The sequence below is a fragment of the Mobula hypostoma genome, chromosome 3 (genome assembly GCF_963921235.1).
Source record: "Mobula hypostoma chromosome 3, sMobHyp1.1, whole genome shotgun sequence".
Taxonomy (NCBI): Eukaryota; Metazoa; Chordata; class Chondrichthyes; order Myliobatiformes; family Myliobatidae; genus Mobula; species Mobula hypostoma.
Window position 1 is genome coordinate 89,073,619 of NC_086099.1, and position 21,439 is coordinate 89,095,057.

The 21,439-nt window shown below is 39.2% G+C and overlaps 1 protein-coding gene across 2 annotated transcripts in view; it reads right to left on the reverse strand.

Moving 5' to 3' along the window:
* The window catches only part of LOC134344118 (cytoplasmic polyadenylation element-binding protein 2-like), a 124,379-nt gene that overhangs the window by 26,512 nt on the left and 76,428 nt on the right, over positions 1 to 21,439 (reverse strand). The gene's annotated exons all lie outside the window — the stretch shown is intronic.

Consider the following 21,439-nt stretch of genomic DNA (forward strand, 5'->3'; position numbering starts at 1 on the left):
CTTCACACTAAAGACAAAATGATGAACCGATCTGTCAAATCACAACTGATTAAAACTTAAACTCAAACTCTGTATTCAAAAATGTTTTAAATATACTACTGAATAAATATTAAGCAAATCAACTGCTTAGTAACTAAATGGCACTGCATGCTTGACAATATGACATTTTACTGCTAATTGAACGGACTTGTACTTATTCAGGCTTAACACAATGTTCATATAAATACATTTAATTTCTTAGGGGAAAGAAAGGTTAAAGCTTCATGCGTTTTTAAAACATTTTGAATGAGGCGGAGAGTAAATGAGACTGCAGAATTCTGAGGATGCAAGTGAAAGGTAGCAGAGCAACGTGTCTGCAAGAAGTGGATTTGTCATTCAAACAGTCTAATTAGACCCCCTGGTTTCATTCTTGCATTCTCATTTTAACTACAGAAACTGGAGATCCAAGGCTTTAGAAAACTGACAGCTGAAAGGAGACTTGAATGGCCTAGTTCATAAAGTTTGCATCTATACACAGTTTATGCCCCAGATGAGGAATATTTCCTCCATCAATTTGAAAACCACTACCCTTCCACCTCCATCACAATCTGTTTCAGTATGCAATCCATCCATCACCATCTGCTCAACTACCACCTGCCTCACCACAACACTCACCATCCCCTCACCATGGACACAACCTTCACCAATCTTCTCCCACTTAACATTCAGAACCACAACCCCCCACCCCCAGAATTCCAGATTTACCATATAGACTGCTTGCAGAAAGAAAAGAAACATAGCCATGCTGTTAAATTTTGCAGGGCTTTGGGAATCCTTTCCCAGATTTTCCACATTTCTGAACAATCTACTCCTTACTTCACTCGCAATGAATTCCTCTCTAAGTCATACTCCCTGCCCCTCGATTTTTAAACAATTAATATTAAAATACCTTTAAAAATTACATGACAACGTGAGAAATTGAGTTAACCCCATAAGTAAAAATATAGCTATAAAAAACTATATTCCACTCAAGGTAAAACACTGCTTGCCTTAAACAACTAATTTAAAATGACTCCTTTGATCCAAGATTAAGTTTAGTACTTAATCTTGCCTTCCCCAAAAGGTCCAAGCAAACAGCTTCTCTCCCTCTTCTGTATGGTGTCCATGCCAGCTGCCCAATACAAATATTAACATTTCAATTTCCAAATTATATCTGAGGTGGTTACACAATTTCCAATAGTAACAATCAGTTGCTTCAGTGCAAAAAAGTGGTGAGTCAGATTCAATGGAATTATATACAAATGGAGTACATTTTAGTTGGAATTGCAAATATTTTAATATTCCCAGCACCTCCTGTTTAAGATAACCCCATATTCCATTGAAATGCTATACTATACACTAACAAGTCATTCACATATATTTCTAGAGTTTTTAACTGAGAGCCACAAAGACTTCTTTAAACTCACAAATCCTCTGCTCCCCACTATTCTAAACCTACACCCCAGCTCAACTCATGCATCTCAGAGCTTTGGTTACTTGGAATTCTACACATTTGCTCAACTATCTCCTGTATAGCTGCCCAGACCCATTATCCTAGGCATGGTTACCCACTCTTACTGTAGGAATTGCTGCAGAACTCAATACTAGGTTGCCATGAAAAGCTGGAGAACAATGGTAGCAGAATTATTTCCTACTAATTCACATTGATTCATGGCCTGGCATTTTGCTCATTTCAGTCATTATCATTTAATCAGATTCAATGAGTATTGAAGAGTTAACCAGAAGAACACCAGATGCATCTAAAATAAAAATAAATGAGATGCCAACCTGGTGGGAATTATAACCACTGGACAACACATACATACAATCTAATGAATATAGTACTCCCTAGATTTAGCTAGGCTATCACACAAACAATAGATTAAATCAAACTTGTATGTAATATCAGAACAAATAGTAAGAATTTCAATAAAGACAGAAAAAAGGCATCTAATGGAGGCATGGGGCCTCTAGAGAACTATTGGTGAATTAATATGAGACAAAGAAATGACTAATATGTTAAATTAATTTTTCCATCATTCTTCATTGTGTATGATTCTACAATTATCTCAAGATAACGGATGGATTAATTGCAAGTAACAGGGAGGAACCTGTAAAAATCCCACTCATAAGGGACAGAGAAACTCACAGGTCTAAAGGTGGACAAATTGCCAGAACCTGACTGCCTACACTCAAGGGATTTAAGATGGTGATATAGATTGCTGCATTGGTTAAAAATTTTCAAAACTAGCTAAATTCTAAGAGAACATCAGAAGATTTGGCAAATAGCCAATGTAACTCTATTGTTAAAAAGGAAGGAAGACAGAAGGTGGAGAGCCATAGGCCAGTTGCTGGCAAGATGCTGTCATTTAGGAAATCTGAATAAAATCAAACCGTGTCAACATGGCTTAATGAAATGTAAATCATGTTTGAAAAATTTGTTAAGTAGTGCCTCTACTTCCTCAGAAATTTGACAGGTCTCTCAGCAACTGATTCTCATCAATGCTTAGCTGATGCACTGTAGAAAGCATCCTATGCAGATGTATCATAGCTTGATATGGCAACTGCTCTGCCTATCACAAAAAGCTGCAGAGCATTGTAGATACAGCTCAGCACATCATGGAAACCAGCCTCTACTCCATGGACTGTATTTTTCAGAATGTCTCCGTAAAGAAGCCAGCATAATTTAGGACCCTAAACCACCCATGACATGCTCCTTTTTTCTCTCCCCACCCCACAGGACAGAAGATACAAAAAGCCAATACCTCCTGGCTCAAGGACAACTTCTACCCTGCTGTTATATGACTAGTGAATTGTTTCCTAGTACGATAAGATGGACTCTTAACCTTATAATCTATCTTGTTATGACCTTGAACCTTCCTGTCTACCTACACTACTTCATTCAGCACTGTTAACATTTTATCTTGTACTACCTCAATGCACCATTGAATTGATCCGCATGAATGTAAATAAGTTTTTCCACTGAAACTCGGAATATGTGACAATGAGAAAGACTTCCCATTTGTAGATCCTTTTATAACCTTAGGCAGTGTACAAAGTAATGGCAGATGAAAGCTAACTTGGACAAGTGTGAAGTGATGCATCTTGGGAAGGTAAATCAGTGAAGGTCATACAAAGTAAATGTCAGGGATCTGGGAAGTGCTGATGAATAGTAATACCTACAAGCACCTGAAAATGGTGACAACGCAAGTAGGGTGGCGAATGCCTTCATTTGTCAGCACACCGAGTTGTAATGTCATTGTACAGATGACAAACTTTGATAAGACATTTGGAGAGTGCACAGTTCAGGTCACCACATTATGTGAAGGATTTGATTAAGTTAGAGGGGTGCAGAAAAGACTTACTAGGATGGTGCTGGGATGAAGGGCTTGAGTTATAAGGAGAGACTGAAAGGCTAGGACTGTTTACTCTAGAGCAAAGGAGACTGAGTGACATTAAAGATGATTTTAAAAATTCTGAGGGGCATAGATGGGGTGGAGAGGCACAGTATTTTCCCAAAGTAGAGCTTAAAATTAGAGAATGTAGATTTAAGATGAGAGGGAACTACCTAAAGGATAGTTTTTTCCCCTACAAAAGGTAATGGAACAAGTCACCAGAGGAAATGTTAGTAGAGGTGGATCTAATTATAACACAGAAAATTTGGACAGGTACATGTAAAGGAAAAGGTACAGGTACATATAAAGGAAAAGGTACAGGTATATGTAAAGGAAAAAGGCAAGGCAAAATTTAGTCAAATAGGACTAACACAAGAGAATACCTTGGTTAGCAGGGATAAGTTGGGCGAAGGATGTGATTATATAGTACAACTCCTTGACCCCTTGATTTCTAAGACTTTTGGCCGATATTAGTAGGGTCACATTTTAATACTGCATCAGTACTGCACCTCTTTTCACACTAACCATCCTTTCACTCTCGTAAGTGGACACAAGATATCTTTTTGTCATTTTTAGGACATAAAATATGGAGTTCTCAATATCCTGCCTCTGCCATTCAATAAGATCATGGCCTATCCTAGTTCCTTAGTTCACTCTACTGCCCAATTCTCTTAGCAGTGAAACATCTAATCAATCTTGAACATCACAATGACTAAGCATCCCCAGCTCTCTGAAGTAATACTCAGCCAGCATTAAAACAGATTACATGGTTATTAATTCACTGTTATTTATAGAACTTATGGTGCACAAATTGGCTGCCACATTTCCTACAGTCCAAAATTAACGACACTGCAGAAGACTTTTTTTTGGTTGCAAAGCATTTAAGAAGCTGTGTTTGTGAAAACTACTACTTAAAGACAAACATTCCTTTTGGAAAAACACCTTGCTCAAAAGATTTTAAATAAAAATATAAATTTTTGCTAGAAGGATTACTCTTTTAAATGCTATTCTTTGGGTGGTGGGGTGGAGATATGTCTCTACCAAACGAAGTGTGAGGCGCTCCTTCCCTCCACTAGCCTGCAGGTAACCTTTGGGCAAGGTGTAGCACCTGTTTACCCCCCCTACCCCCTCCAACCAGGGTCACATGAAGCCATTGGAGCAGATGGTGGATAGTCATATAAGTAGCTGGTGCATATCAGAAGTCCTGGTTATGCAACCACTGATGCCAGGCAGACAATCTCTGAAGAGTATTGATAATGGCTGGGGTAATCGTCTTGTAGAGACTGCTCAGAAGGCAATGACAAACCATTTCTGAAGAAAAATTTGGCAAGAACAACCATGGTCAAAGACTGCGATCACCTATGTCATACAATATGACAAATAATGATGATGAAATGCTATTCTGAAAAGGTGACTGTAGCAGTAATCTTAATGCAAAGAATTTTAAATAGCTGATATCTCGGGGAGTGGCAACCAGTTAAGCACTTTTGAACTGCATTTACTGTCAAATCACGTTTAATTATTATTCAAATCATACATGGATACAGCTGAACGAGACTTTTTCTGGGGTAAGGTGCAAAACATTCAAAATAGCAAGCAAACATTCAAAAATAGTAAGTAACTTAATTCAAAATAGCAAGCAAAGAAGCATATTCACTAGAAAAAACAACTATATATAGCACAAGACCCTGAGCAACAATATCTGGCAATCGATGGTATAGTCTCCTGGCAGTACACAGACGCACGCAATCCAGCCTGTCATTCCACCACTTGAACATAGGAGGACAGCTCCGACGAGAGAGGCCAGGCCCCAGCACAGCTTGCACGCCATGCTATAAACGCTTCTGTGTTTCAACACCAATATAATGGAACAAAAGACAATATACAAGGTAGTTACATCTGCAAAAAATAAATGCAGATTTTGTTTAATCAAGCAGAGCAGAAGCTTGGCAGAAATGGAATTACATTTTCTAGATATAAAAGTAGATGTTCTTGTAGTAGTGCAGTTGAAAATTGGCAGGTATGATATTGCAGGCGTCAGAGTTACGATTGTAAAAAGATCACAGATGGGAGATTAACATCCAAGAATACACATTTTATCAATAGGACAGGCACATGGGCAGAAGTGGTGAGTGGTTTTGAAAGGAGTGACATTGGATCAGAAGATGTAGAATCCTTGTGGGTAGAGTTAAAAAACTGCAAGGGTAAAAGGACCATTATGGGAATTGTACATAGGGTTCCAAACAGTAGCCAGGATGTGGGGTACAAATTACAATGGGCAAAGAAAATGGCAATGTTACAATGGTCATGGGTAGTTTCAATATGCAAGTGGATTGGAAAAATCAGGTTGGTGCTAGAGCTCAAGAGAAGGAATTTGTAGAATACCTATGTTTTGAACAGCTTGTGGTCTTGACTAGGGAAATAGCAATTTTGGGTTGGATGTTGTGTAATGAAATGGATTTAATTTTAAGGAGCTTAAGGTAAAGGAACAGTTAGGAGACAGTGTTCATGACATTATACAATTCACCCTGCAGTTTGAGACAGAAGCTAAAATCAGATGTTTCAATATTACAGCTGGGTAAAGGTAACTACTGAATCATGAGAGATAAGCTGGCCAAAGTCAGTTGGAAGGGGACTCCAAAAGGAATGATGGCAAAGCAGCAATGGTTGGAGTTTCAGAAAGTAATTTCGAGGATGCAAGACCAGTTCATTCTATAGAAGCAGCAGCATTCTAAAGGGAGGATGAAGCAACCATGGCTGATAAGGGAAGTCAAAATACAGCATAAAGCAAAACACAGGAGATTCAGCAGATGCTGGAAATCCAGAGTAACACACACACAATGCAGGAGGAACTCAGCAGGTCAGGCAGCAACGTTGGAAGGAAATAAACTGTCAACGTTTTGGGCCAAGACCCTCCATTAGAACTGGTAAGGAAAGCAGTAGAAGCCAGAATAAGAAAGTGGGTGGCGGGGGGTGGGAAGAGGATGAGTTGAAGTGTACATGGGGCAAAATCAAAAAGGATGATGAATACAGGACTGAAGGTGTTATCTTTGAATGCACACAGTATATAGAATAAGGTAAATGGCTTGTAGTGAGATTTGCAGGTATGACGTTGTGGGCATCACTGAGTTGTGGATGAAAGATCATATTTGGGAGCTTAACATCCAAGGCTACGCATTGTATTGATAGGACAGGCAGCTAGGCAAAGGGGATGGCATTGCTCAGCTGGTAAAATGAAATCAAATCCTTAGAAAGACACGACCTAGGATTGAAAGATGTAGAATCCTTGTGGGTAAGAAACTGCAAGGGTAAAAAGAGCCTGATAGGAGTTATATACAGGCCTCCGAACAGTAGCTGCATTGTGGAGTACAAATTATAAAGGGAGATAGAAGGGCAATGTTGAATTTTGATGAGAGGGGAGCTGGCCAAAGTAGAAAGGAAAGGGACCCTAGCAGAGATGATGGAAGAAAAACAATGATTGAAGTTTCTGGAAGCAATTCAGAAGGGCAGGATAGATACATTCCAAAGATGGAGGAGTATTCTGAAGGGAGGATGAGACAACCGTGGCTGATAAAGGAAGTCAAAGACAGCGTAAAGTCAAAAGTGAGGGTATATAATATTGCAAAAATTAGTGGGAAGTTATAGAGAATTTGAATCTTTACAAACCAAGAGAAAAGATGAAATATGAAGACAAGCGAGCCAACAATATAAGAAGAAAAATTATGCTGGACAGGGAGTAAATCGAGGGGGTGGTGGCAAAGAAATGGTGGATGAAGTCAATAAGTATTTTGTGCCAGTCTTCACTGTTAAAGACACCAGAAGTACGCCAGAAATTCAAGACTGTCAGAGGTCAGAAGTAAGTGTAGTTGCTATTACTAAGGGGAAAGTGCTTAGGAAGAGGAAGGGTCTGAAAGTAGACAGTCACCTGAACCAGATAGCCTACATCTCAGGGTTCTGGGAAAAGGTACAGTAGCTAAAGAGATTGTGGTGACATCTTTTAAGAATTACTAGATTCTGGAATGCTTCCAGTGAACTGGAAAATTCCAAGTGTCACTTCACTGTTTAAGAAGGGAGAGAGGCAAAAGAAAATAAATTGTAGGCCAGTTACCCTGACTTCAATGGTTGGGGAGATGTTGGGAGTCCATTATTGAGAATTTGGTTTTGGGGTAGTTGGGAACACATGATAAAATAGGCCAAGGTCATCAGGGTTTCCAGAAATCTTGCTTAACAAATCTGTTAGAATTATTTGAGGAAGTAACAGGCAGGATAGACAAAGGAGAGTCAGTGAATGTTGTTTACTTGGTTTTTCCAGAAGGCTTTTAATAAGGGGCAGCACAAGAGCCCATGGCATTGCAACAAAGATACTAGCATTCTCAGAAGATTGGCTGACTGGCAGAAGACATAGATTGTAAATAAAGGGAGCCTTTTCTGGTTGGCTGCCTGTGAATAGTGGTGTTCTGCAGCGGCTGGTATTGGGTCCGCATATTTTTCACATTATGTGCAAATAATTTGCACGTCAGAATTGATGGCTTTGTGGCTAAATTTGAGGGTGATACAAAGATACGTGGATGAGCAATTAGTGCTGAGGAAGCAGGAAGTCTGCAAAAGCTTGTGGTCAAATTAGGAGAATGGGTAAAGAAAGCCTAGGGAATTGTATAGTTATGCAGATTGAGAGAAGGAATAAAGTTTCTAACCTGGGAACAAATTCAGAAATCGGAGGTGCACAGAAACTTGGGAATCTGAGTGCAGAATTCACTAAATATTAATTTACAGATTGAGTCAATAATATGGACTGGGACACATAGACTGGGAAGCCCATACTGTAAAAGGGCTGGATGGTTTGGAGTTTGTAAAATGTGCGCAGGGTAGTTTTTTGCAGAAATACATAGAGGTACCAACTGGAGAAGTGGCAGTGTTGGATCTCCTGTTAGGGAATGAGATAGGTCAGGTGACGGAGGTTTGTGTTGGGGAGCACTTCGGGTCCAGTGATCATAATGCCATTAGTTTCTTTTTTTTTTAATTTTATTTTTATTTGGATAAGGAGTTCACAATTATCATGTACTTTTTTCACACATATAACCTTTTCCATTTTTTTATATGTATAAAACTACAATTATTTATACATTCTTAAGTACACATTGAGATGATATAAAAGCAAAATAAACATTTAAATAGATAATTATGTACTGTGGTAAATCTAACCTATTAGGCTAAGTAATGAAATTAGTTGTTAAGAAAAATGGTAATAATAGTTTCCATACAACCCTTCCGGACCATTTCCACTGGTCCAAAATGTTGCATACAAGCCTATATACCAACCATTGTAGGTGTTCATATCCCAATTTGTTCGTGCTTGTTCCTGCCCGCAGACATAATTATCCAATCCCTATGTACTTACTTACTTAATTTTTTCATTTTTTTTTATCCCTTTCCCAAATCTTTCCCTTTACTTGTGTTAATTCTCTATTTTCCAAAAAAAAACAACAAACATTTAGACTAGGGGTGCTTACGTTAGCAATATTACTGTGTTGATGAGAAGAGCAATATAAATCATTAGGAGAGTCATCTAAAGTCTGCTCGCATTGGGGTTATATATTCAATCCATTTATTCCAGATTTGATAAAATGTTTCTTTTTGAGTTCTCAGGGAGTAGGTCAACTTTTCCATTTTAAATATTTCCAAGATAATTTCGTACCAATCTTCTAATGTAGGTGGTATTGGATTTAGCCATTTTCTAGTGATTGATTTCTTACTTGCCGCTAAGAGGGCCTGCAGCAACTTTATATCTTCCTTCTGTTCAAGGGACAATACATGCCCCAAATAGAGCGTCTCAAAGTTCAGAGGTATCTGGGACCTAAGTACCTTAACTAATGTTCTATGAATACCTTCCCAAAATAGACTTAATTTAGGGCAATCCCAGAAAATATGAAAATGATTTGCTTCCTTGGAGCCGCACCTTCTCCAACACATCACATTTGTATCTTTATATTTTTCCTGATATGGGGTCTTGAAGTATCTTATAATGTTTTTCCAACAATGTTCTCTCCAAGTCAAAGAATTAGTCGAGGACCATTGAAAGCTGCAGATTTTCCCCCAAGCCTCCTCTGAAAGTACCAACCCCGCTTCTTTCTCCCACTTCTCTTTAATATACAGTGTATTTACATTTTTAGCATGGGAGAGTGCATTATATAGGCGAGAAACTGATTTACTAGGTATTGAACTGCAAGCCGAATTCAGAATCTTGAAAAATTCTAATTCTACTGTTGATAGGTCTGTATATCTACAACTCTGGTTAACATAGTTTCGTATTTGAAGGTACCTAAAAAAGTCATTATGTTCTAGGCCATGTTTGTCCTGCAGAATTTGGAAACTTTGTAATACTCTTTTATCTATAAATGAGAGGTAGGTTGTAAGACCTTTCTTTATCCATAGCTCAAATCTTTTATCTCCTCTGTTGGGAAGGAATTCGGTATCATATGCACACCATCTGAAGAGTTTTAGCATGTTATTAATTCCACATGAATTAACCACCTTCTGCCATACTTTTAATGTAAGATTTATCCAAGCATTATTAAATTTTTCCAACTGGGCCATCAATCCTTTGTCAGCTATTGAGGCCTGAAGAGGAAAACTGTCAACTAATCCAAATTCTATTTCCTTCCATCTAGCCTTATATTCCCTATTACACCAATATAACAGAGGGGTTATCTGTGAGGCATAAAAATAATTTCTCAGGCAAGGAAGAACCATACCTCCTCTTTCCTTCCCTAACTGTAAGGTGTTATATCGAATTCTAGGTTTCCTTCCTTGCCAAATGAAGCGGGAAATCCATTTGTCCCATTCCCTGAATTGATTATCATCCACCTCCACTGGTAAAGTACGGAAAAGATATAATAACCAAGGAAGAATATTCATTTTTAATAGTATTTATCCTTGAATTTAAACTTAAAAAGGGGATAAGATTCCATCTATGCATATCTGCTTTTATCTCTGAGATTAATGGCCCATAATTTACCTGTGACAGTGTTGAAAGATCCTTCAGCAGGGTTATTCCTAAATATTTTAATGATTTAGCTTCCCACTTAAGATCGTATGTATCCTGCAATTTTTTGGATGGTGTATAATTTAGGGACATAACCTGTGTTTTCTTTACATTTATTTTATAACCTGATATTTTCCCAAAGTCATCCAACAGTGTAAACAATCCTATAAATGATTTTTCTGGTTCACTCAGATAGACCAAAACATCATCTGCGAATAACACCACTTTCTGTTCAATCCCTGCCACCTTGATACCTTTTACGATTTCGCTCTGTCTTATTAGTTGGGCAAGTGGTTCAATACATAGCGCAAAAAGGAGAGGAGAAATTGGGCATCCCTGTCTAGTGCCTCTCTCTAAAATGAAGGAGTCAGAGAGGTCCCCATTTATCTTAATTCGGGCTGTTGGGCTGTCATACAGAGTCTGAATTACTTTAATAAACCTTTCTTGAAAGCCGAATCTTCCTAACACTCTGTATAGGAATGCCCAACTAACCGAATCAAAAGCTTTCTCAGCGTCCAATCCTACTACCATTGTCTCTGTCTCGTTCTTATTAACCTGTTCTAATATGTGCAGAGTTCTCCTTATGTTGTCCTGTGTTTGTCTTTGTTGAATAAATCCAGTCTGGTCTAAATGGATTAGGCCAGGTAAAAGCTTTTCCAATCTGCGCGCTAATATAGATGTAAATAGTTTGTAATCTAAATTAAGAACACTAATTGGCCGATAATTGCCACATTCTAGTTTATCTTTACCCTCTTTAGGAATAACTGAAATAATCGCTTCTCTCCAGGAAGGTGGAGTTTCTCCTCTCTGCAAGATCCAATTAAAGGTGTTAAGTAGTAATGGGGCTAACTGTGTCTTCAGGGACTTGTACCACTCTGAGGTAAACCCATCAGAATCCGGGGACTTTCCAGCCTTTAACCTAGAGATGGCCACGTTCAGTTCTTTGACAGTTACTGGTTCTAATAAACTTTCATTTTGTAAATCTGTAAGTTTAGGTAGATCTAAAAAATTCAATACACTGTCTATATAGGGCTCATTGGGGGCCCGGGGTTGGGAGTACAGCTCTTGATAATACGTTTCAAAACTCTCTTGAATTTTCCCTATTGTACTCTCCACAAGCTTTGTCTTTGGATTCTTTATTTTATGAATTGTATTGTCTGCTTGTTGTTTTCGTAATTTATATGCTAATAATCTAGCTGATTTACCTCCTACTTCATAATTCTTTTGTCTCAGGTAAAGAAAATTTCTTTGAGTTTCCAACGTATAAATATCATCAATTTCACTTTGCAATTTCCTAATTTCCCGTTTTCGATTTGAATTACTTTTGTTGCTATCTCCAACTTGAAGTTGTTTTAATTTTCCTTGAAGGTCTGCTAATTTTTGTGCATTGATTTTTTTCATGTGAGTAGTAATGGAAATAATTTTCCCTCTCAGTACAGCTTTCAATGTATCCCATAAAATCACTGGTGATGTTTCTCCCGTGTCATTAAGGTCTAGATATTCTTTGATTTCTCCCCTTAATCTCTCCATTACTTTTGGGTTATTAAGTATATGTGAGTTTAGCCTCCATAGTGTTTTCCTCATTTTCCTTTCCAGGATTAGAGACATAGAGACTGGGCTATGATCCGACAGATCAATTGTTGCAATATTACAGTTTTTTATCCTGAGTCTATCTGTATTAAAGATAAAGAAATAGTCTATCCTTGAATAGGCTGAATGAGGGAAAGAGTAATATGTATAATCTTTACTAGTAGGGTGTAATTCCCTCCAGACATCTATAATTCCCAACTCCTCCATCAATGAATTCACTTTCCGAGTCAGAGGTTTATTCTGAGTAACTATTCTTGAAGAATCTAATATAGGATTTAATCTAATATTAAAATCCCCTCCACAAATTACTACCCCTCGAGAACTGACCATTAGGTCAAAAATGTGTCTATAAAATGACCATTCACTACCTGGAGGAGCATAAACATTCAGCAATGTTATTTCTGTACCTTCTATTCTTCCTGTGATTTTTACAAACCGTCCTTCTTTGTCTCTAGTCTCTGAAATATGTTCATAATTAAGAGTACTTGATATTAAAGTAGCTACCCCTCTTTTGTGACTCAATTTATATGATGAATAAAATACATGCTTAAAGCCCATTCTTTTTAATTTTCCATGTTCAGATTGGCTCATATGTGATTCCTGGAGGAAAGCTATTTGTGCCCTCTCTTTTTTCAGTTTAGACATAATCTTATTTCTTTTAATTGGATTCAAAACCCCATTATTATAGGAAATTATTTTTACCAATTCAGTTTGCATTTTTCTCTAGTAGAAAAAAAGCACTCTCCTTTTCTAGCCAAACAGTAAGCAATCCCTTCTCAACAGTAAACCAAGACATATAACCACACCCTAGACATTTCTGAACGTATAACATTTGAAAATTTTCCCCGACTTCCCACAGTGAGGCCTGAGCACCGACCCGCCTCAGTTCAGAGGGATAACCTCTATCTTCACCCTGTGTTAGAGGGCCCTCAGCAGTTTGAATAATCATAGAGAATTTTCTCCTATTTATGTCTCGACCATATTGCTATCATTCAAGTTATTCCGCCTAGATTATTTTCAGTTACCAGTTTTCATTTTACTTTTAAGTCCGATTTACTCTTTTCAGTCATTTCTCTTAATTAATCTGTATTCTCTGTACATTCGCGTCTGAATATTTGCAGCTTTTCCTTGTAGTTTGACACTCTGGTTCGAGTGGAGCGTCCTCGCCCCACTAACTGCCACGACTTCTGCCGAATCCTCTCCAGTAGCGACTCCGGTTGGGTGATAACTTTAATAGGTAGTCCCCAGTCCGCCAGGTCCGACGTTGCCTCCTCCACCGTAGCGTAAGTTTTTGTCCCTTCGTCGTAGAAGACTCTCAGCCGAGCTGGATACAGGGTCTGGAATCTGATGTTGTTTTCCTTCAGGACTCTCCGTGTTTCCGTATATTCCTTCCGTCTGGCAAGAATCCCCGGTGCGTAGTCGTGGTCTAAACTGATTTTACAGTTGTTCCACATGAAACCTTTCTTTTGCCATGCTCTTTTAAGCACCTCTTCCTTCGTTCTGTAACTGAGAAATCTGATCAGAATCGATCTGGGCTGGGTGCCTGCCAGAGGCTGTGGTGCCAACGCACGGTGAGCCCTTTCTATCTGTAGGTCTTTTGCGGCCGGTATATCAAGGTTCTCTCTAAGCAGCTTCTCCACGAAGGGAATCATCAATCCGGGTTTACCTTCGGTTCCTTCGGGAACTCCGTAGATCCTCACATTTTCCCTTCTCGAGCGGCCTTCTTGATCTATTAGTTTCCACTGGAGTTGGTCTTGTAGCTTCAGCATTTCTGCTATCACCTCCTCTGCATTTTGTAGCTTCTCTTCAATTCCAACAATCCTCGCTTCGGCTTCATCTATCCGCGAGTTAGTTTTTACTATTTCTCCTTTAATATCTTCCAGCTGTTTGCTGTTATCTTGTCGGAACTCGCGAATCTCTCCGAGAATCAAAGACAAAGTCACCGATTCCCCCTCATTATCTCCGTCCTGGCTTGCCGTGGGGGAGCTAGGCCCTTCGCCTTGCTGCATCTCTTTATGTTTATCAGCCTTCAGAGCGGACTTTTTATTCTTGTTCTTAGACATCATCCTTGCCCCTTTTATTAATATAGTTATGCAATATTAAGTATTTGTCTAAATTCGATTTTGGGGCAGTTTACCTTCTTTTTTGTCGAGAGACCTTTTCCTTACGCCGCCATTCCCTTGATGACCCGGAAGTCCCCCTCAATGCCATTAGTTTCAATATAATTATGGAGAAGGATAGGTCTGGACCCAGGGTTGAGATTTTTGATTGGAGAAAGGCTAACTTTAAGGAGATGTGAAAGGATTTAGAAGGAGTGGATTGGGACAATTTGTTTTATGGTAAGGATGTAATAGAGAAATTAAGGTAATTTAAAGGTGAAATTTTGAGGGTACAGAATCGTTAGGTTTAAAGGAAAGGTTAAAGGTTTGAGAGAGCCAGGGTTTTCAAGGGATATTGGAAACTTGGTTCGGAAAAGAGAGATATCTACAATAAATATAGGCAGCATGGAGTAAATGAGGTGCTCGAGGAATATAAAGAATGTAAAAAGAATCTTAAAGAAATTAGAAAAGCTAAAAGAAAATATGAGGTTGCTTTGGCAAGTAAGGTGAAAATAAATCCAAAGGGTTTCTACAGTTGTATTAATAGCAAAAGGATAGTGAGGGATAAAATTGGTTCCTTAGAGAATCAGAGTGGACAGCTATGTGAGGAGCCAAAAGAGATGGGGGAGATTTTAAACAATTTCTTTTCTTCAGTATTCACTAAGGAGAAGGATATTGAATTGTGTAAGGTAAGGGAAACAGATAGGGAAGTTATGGAAACTATGATGATTAAAGAAGAGTAAGTACTAGTGCTTTTAAGGAATATAAAAGTGGATAAGTCTGCAGGTCCTGACAGGATATTCCCTAGGACCTTGAGGGAAGTTAGTGTGGAAATAGCAGGGGCTCTGACAGAAATATTTCAAATGCTATTAGAAACGGGGATGATGCCAGAGGATTGGCATATTGCTCATGTTGTTCCATTGTTTAAAAAGGGTTCTAAGAGTAAACCTAGCAATTATGAATTGATGTCAGTGGTGGGTAAATTGATGGAAAGTATTCTGAGAGATGGTACATATAATTATCTGGATAGACAGGGTCCAATTAGGAACAGTCAACATGGATTTGTGTGTGGAAAGTCATGTTTAACATATCATATTGAATTTTTTGATGAGGTTACTAGGGAAGTTGATGAGGGTAAAGCGGTGGATGTTGTCTATATGGACTTCAGTAAGGCCTTTGACAAGGTTCCACATAGAAGGTTGGTTAGGAAGGTTCAATCATTAGGTATTAATATTGAAGTAGTAAAATGGATTCAGCAGTGGCTGGATGGGAGATGCCAGAGAGTAGTGGTGGATAACTGCTTTTGTCAGATTGGAGGCCGGTGACTAGTGGTGTGCCGCGGGGATCTGTACTGGGTCCAATGTTGTTTGTCATATACATTAATGATCTGGATGACGGGGTGGTAAATTGGATTAGTAAGTATGCAGATGATACTAAGATAGGTGGAGTTCTGGATAATAAAGTCGGTTTTCAAAGCTTGCAGAGAGATTTAGGCCAGTTAGAAGAGTGGGCTGAAAGATGGCAGATGGCGTTTAATGCTGATAATTGTGAGGTACTACATTTTGGTAGGACTAATCAAAATAGGACATACATGGTAAATGGTAGGGCATTGAAGAATGCAGTAGAACAGAGGGATCTAGGAATAATGGTGCATAGTTCCCTAAAGGTGGAATCTCATGTGGACAGGGTGGGGAAGAAAGCTTTTGGTATGCTGGCCTTTATAAATCAGAGCATTGAGTATAGGAGTTGGGATGTAATGTTAAAAGGCATTGGTGAGGCCAAATTTGGAGTATTGTGTACAGTTCTGGTCATCGAATTATAGGAAAGATGTCAACAAAATAGAGAGAGTACAGAGAAGATTTACTAGAATGTTACCTGGGTTTCATCACCTAAGTTACAGAGAAAGGTTGAACAAGTTGGGTCTTTATTCTTTGGAGTGTAGAAGGTTAAGGGGGGACTTGATAGAGATATTTAAAATTATGAGGGGGATAGACAGAGTTGACGTGGACAGGCTTTTTCCATTGAGAACAGGGGAGTTCAAACTAGAGGACATGAGTTGAGAGTTAAAGGGCAAAAGTTTAGGGGTAACATGAGGGGGAACTTCTTTACTCAGAGAGTGGTAGCTGTGTGGAACGAGCTTCCAGCAGAAGTGGTTGAGGCAGGTTCGATATTGTCATTTAAAGTTAAATTGGATAGCTATATGGACAGGAAAGGAATGGAGGGTTATGGACTGAGTGCAGGTCGGTGGGACTAGGTGAGAGTAAGCGTTTGGCAAGGACTAGAAGGGCCGAGATGGCCTGTTTCTGTGCTGTAATTGTTTTATGGTTATATGGAAGGTAAAAGCAATTTATTGAGAGGACTGGAACATAAAAACAAGAATGTAATGTTGAGGCTTTATAATGTGTAGGACAGACTACCCTTGGAGTATTGTGAGCAGTTTTCGGCATCACATCGAAGAATGTGCTGTCATTGGAGAGGGTACAGAGATGCTTTACCAGAACGCTTTTGGAACAGAAAGGGTAAAAGTATGAGAAGCTTTTGATAGTTCTCTCACCAGAGTTTAGAAAAACGTGGGGTGGGGGGTGGGAAAGGAAGAGACATCTTATTGAAACCTATGGAATACTGAAAGGCCTGGATAGAGTGGACATGGACAGGATGTTTTCAATAGTGGCAATATTGGGAGAGTTTAGGACGAGAGGGTACAGCCTTGGAATAGGATGTCCTTTTACAACAGAGTGGAAGAGAAATTTAATTAGCTAGAGGATTGTGAATCTGTGGAATTTATTGCCCCAAATGGCTGTGGAGGTCAAGTCATTGCATATATTTAAAACAGAGGTCCATAGGTTCTCAATCAATAAAGGTGTCAAAGGTTACAGGCAGAAGGTAGGAAAAATGAGGTTGAGAGGAAAAATAAATCAGCCATGAATGAATAGTGAAACAGACACAATGGGCCAAATAACCTAATTATGCACTTACAGTGCCTATAAAGTATTATCCACCCTTTGAAATTTTCATATTGTATTCTTTCACAACATTGAATCACAGTGGCTTTAGTTTTTTTTTGACACTGATCAACAAAAAAGACTTTCATGTCAAAGTGAACACAGATCTCAACAAAGTGATCCAAATTAATTACAAATATAAAACACACAATAATTGATTGCCTAAGTATTCACCCCCTTTAATATGACACATCTAATCATCACTGGGACAGCCAATTGATTTTACAAGTCACATAATTAGTTAAATGGAGATCACCTGCGTGCCATCAGGGTATTTCAATTGATTGTAGTAAAAATACACCTATATCTGGGAAGGTCCAACTGCTAGTGATTCAGTATCCCGGCAAAAACTACACCATGAAAACAAAAGAACACTCCAAGCAACTCTTCGAAAAGGTTATTGAAAAGCACAGGTCAGGAGATGGATACAAGAAAATTTTCAAGTCACTGAATATCCCTCGGAGTACAGTTATGTCAATCATCAAGAACCAGAAAGCATATGACACAGCTGTGAATCTGCCTAGAGCAGGCCATCCTCAAAAACTGAGTGACTCTGCAAAAACGGGGACTGGTAAGGGAGGCCACCAAGAGACCCATGACAACTCTGGTGGACTTGCAAGCTTCAATGGCTGAAACGGGTGAGACTGTGCATACCACAACTGTTGCCCAGGTGCTTCAGTAGTCACAGATTTATGGGACAGTGGCAAAGAGAAAGCCACTGTTGGGAAAAAAAACCTCACATGAAATCTCAGTTAGAGTTTGCCAAAAGTATTGTGGGAGACTCTGAAGTCAGCTGGAAGGATCTATGGTCTGATGAAACCAAAATTGAGCTTTTTGACCCCATCAGACTATACGCTATGTTTGGTGTAAGCCAAATACCACACATCATCAAAAATACATCATTCCTACTGTGAAGCATGGTGTTGGCTGCATCACGTTGTGGGGATGCTTCACTGCAGCAGGCCCTGGAAGGCTTGTGAAGGTAGAGGGTAAAATGAAGGCAGTAAAATGAAGGCAGCAAAATACAGGGAAATCCTGGAGGAAAACCTGATTCAGTCTGCAAGGGAACTGCGACTTGGGTGATTAGTTTTCCAGCACGACAATGACCCCAAGCATAAAGCTAAAGCCAGACAGGAATGGCTTAAAAACAACTAAGTTAATGTCCTGGAGTGGCCAAGTCAGAGTCCAGGCCTCAATCCAATTGAGAATTTATGGCTGGGCTTGAAAAGGGCTGTTCATTCATGATCCCCATGCAATCTGACAAAGCTTGAGCAGTTTTATAAAGAAGATTGGGGAAAAATTGCAGTGTTCAGCTATGCAAAACTGATAAAGGCCTATCCACAAATACTCAAGGCTATAATTGGTGCCAAAGGTGCATTTATAAATATTGACTTGAAGGGGGTGAGCAATTATGCAACCAATTATTTTGTGTTTAATAATTGGTCTAAATTTAGTCCAATTTGTAGAAATTTGTTCCACTGACAGAAGAGTCCTCTCTGTTGATGAGTATTTTTTTAAAAAGCCAAATTAAATCCACTGATTCAATGCTGTAAAATAATAAAACATCAAAACTTCTGGGGATGAGGGGAGGATGAATACTTTTTATAGGCACTGTATGTCTTATGGTCACTACAATGTAGGAAGGGCTCAGTACCCCTGCTCTTCCATCAGTTATCCTATCACTACCAGGAACCTGCTCCATCAACCAATCTCTATGTAGATAAAGAATCAGATCTTCCCTCAAACTTCTCTGAGCCACTCATTTGTGTTGTGGGGACAAAGCAAATTTTCCTGGAAATGAATATTGCTAACTTATATGACTGGTTTTAGAGTCTACTATGTTCCTGAAGAGTTTGCTAAAGAACATGTCCATTTCATATTCCAAAATTAAATTGTTTAAAAATAGGTACCAGTTCCAAGCACAAAGATGACCAGAATGTGTAATTTTGATATACAGTTGCAAGAAAGTCTGATCTTCAAAGTCACAATAATAGACAAACACTAACTATCTAAACAAATAATACACAATTATACTTTTTATGTCATTATTGAACACCTTGTTTAATTATTCGCAGTCCAGGCTGGAAGTATGTGAACCCTTGTATTAAATAACTGGTAGAACCTTCTTCAGCAGCAAAAACCTCCACCAAATGTTTCCTGTAGTTGCTGATCAGACTTACACAATGGCGAGGAGGAATTTTGGACCATTCCTCAATACAAAACTGCTTCAATTCATCAATATTCCTGAGAGACCTTGCATGAACAGCCCTCTTCAAATCATGTCACATCATCTCAATTGGTGTAAGGTCTGGACTCTGACTTGGGCATTCCAAAACACTAATTTTTTTCTTTTTTAAATCATTCTGTTGTTGATTTACTTGTATTTTGGATCATTGTCTCGTTGCGTCATCCAACTTCTACTAAGCTTCAGGTGATGGACTGCTGTCTCCTGTCAAATGTCTTGATACAATTTTTGAATTGATTGTTCCCTCAACGATTGCAAGCTGTTCAGGCCGAGGCAGCAAAGCTACCCCAAATCATAGAAACCATAGAAAAACTACAGCACAGAAACAGGCCTTTTGGTCCTTCTTGGCTGTGCCGAACTATTTTCTGCCTAGTCCCACTGACCTGCACACGGACCATATCCCTCCATACACCTCCCATCCATGTATCTGTCCAATTTATTCTTAAATGTTAAAAAAGAACCAGCATTTACCACCTCATCTGGCAGCTAATTCCATACTCCCACCACTCTCTGTGTGAAGCCCTGCCCGCCAATGTTCCCTTTAAACTTTTCCCCCCTCACCCTTAACCCATATCCTCTGTTTTTTTTCTCCCCTTGCCTCAGTGGAAAAGGCCTGCTTGCATTCACTCTATCTATACCCATCATAATTTTATATACTTCTATCAAATCTCCCCTCATTCTTCTACGCTCCAGGGAATAAAGTCCTAACCTATTCCACCCTTCTCTGTAACTGAGTTTATCAAGTCCCGGCAACATCCTTGTAAACCGCCTCAGCACTCTTTCAACCTTATTTATATCCTTCCTGTAATCTGGTGACCAAAACTGAACACAATACTCCAGATTCGGCCTCACCAATGCCTTATACAACCTCATCATAACATTCCAGCTCTTATACTCTGATTAATAAAGGCCAATGTACCAAAAGCTTTCTTTACAACCCTATCTACCTGTGACGACACTTTTAGGGAATTTTGTATCTGTATTCCCAGATCCCTCTGTTCTACTGCACTCTTTAGAGTCTTACCATTTACCCTGTATGTTCTACCTTGGTTTGTCCTTCCAAAGTGCAATACATAACACTTGTCTGTATTAAACTGCCATTTTTCAGCCCATTTTTCCAGCTGGTCCAAATCCCTTTGAAGGCTCTGCAAACCTTCCTCACTGTCCACTACACCTCCAATCTTCGTATCATTAGCAAATTTGCTGATCCAATTTACCACATTATCATCCAGATCATTGATATAGATGACAAATAACAATGGACCCAGCACTGATCCCTGTGGCACACCACTAGTCACAGGCCTCCATTCTGAGAAGCAATTCTCTACTACCACTCTTTGGCTTCTTCCATTGAGCCAACGTCTAATCCAATTTACCACCTCTCCATGTATACCTAGCGACTGAATTTTCCTAACTAACTTCCCATGCGGGACCTTGTCAAAGGCCTTACTGAAGTCCATGTAGACAATATCCACTGCCTTCCCTTCATCCACTTTCCTGGTAACCTCCTCAAAAATCTCCAATAGATTGGTCAAACATGACCTACCACGCACAAAGCCATGTTGACTCTCCCTAATAAGTCCCTGTCTATCCAAATGCTTGTAGATTCTGTCTCTTAGTACTCCCTCCAATAACTCACCCACTACTGAGGTCAAACTTACCGGCCTATAATTTCCCGGATTACTTTTCAATCCTTTTTTAAACAACGGAACAACATGAGCTACTCTCCAATCCTCTGGTACCTCACCCGTAGACACTGACATTTTAAATATATCTGCCAGGGCCCCTGCAATTTCAACATTAGTCTCCTTCAAGGTCCGAGGGAATACCCTGTCAGGTCCTGGGGATTTATCCACTTTAATTTGCCTCAAGATAGCAAGCACCTCCTCCTTTTCAATCTGTACAGTTTCCATGATCTCACTACTTGTTTCCCTTAATTCCACAGACTTCATGTCAGTTTCCTCAGTAAATACAGACGCAAAAAACCCATTTAAGATCTCCCCCGTTTCTTTTGGTTCCGCACATAGCCCACCACTCTGATCTTCAAG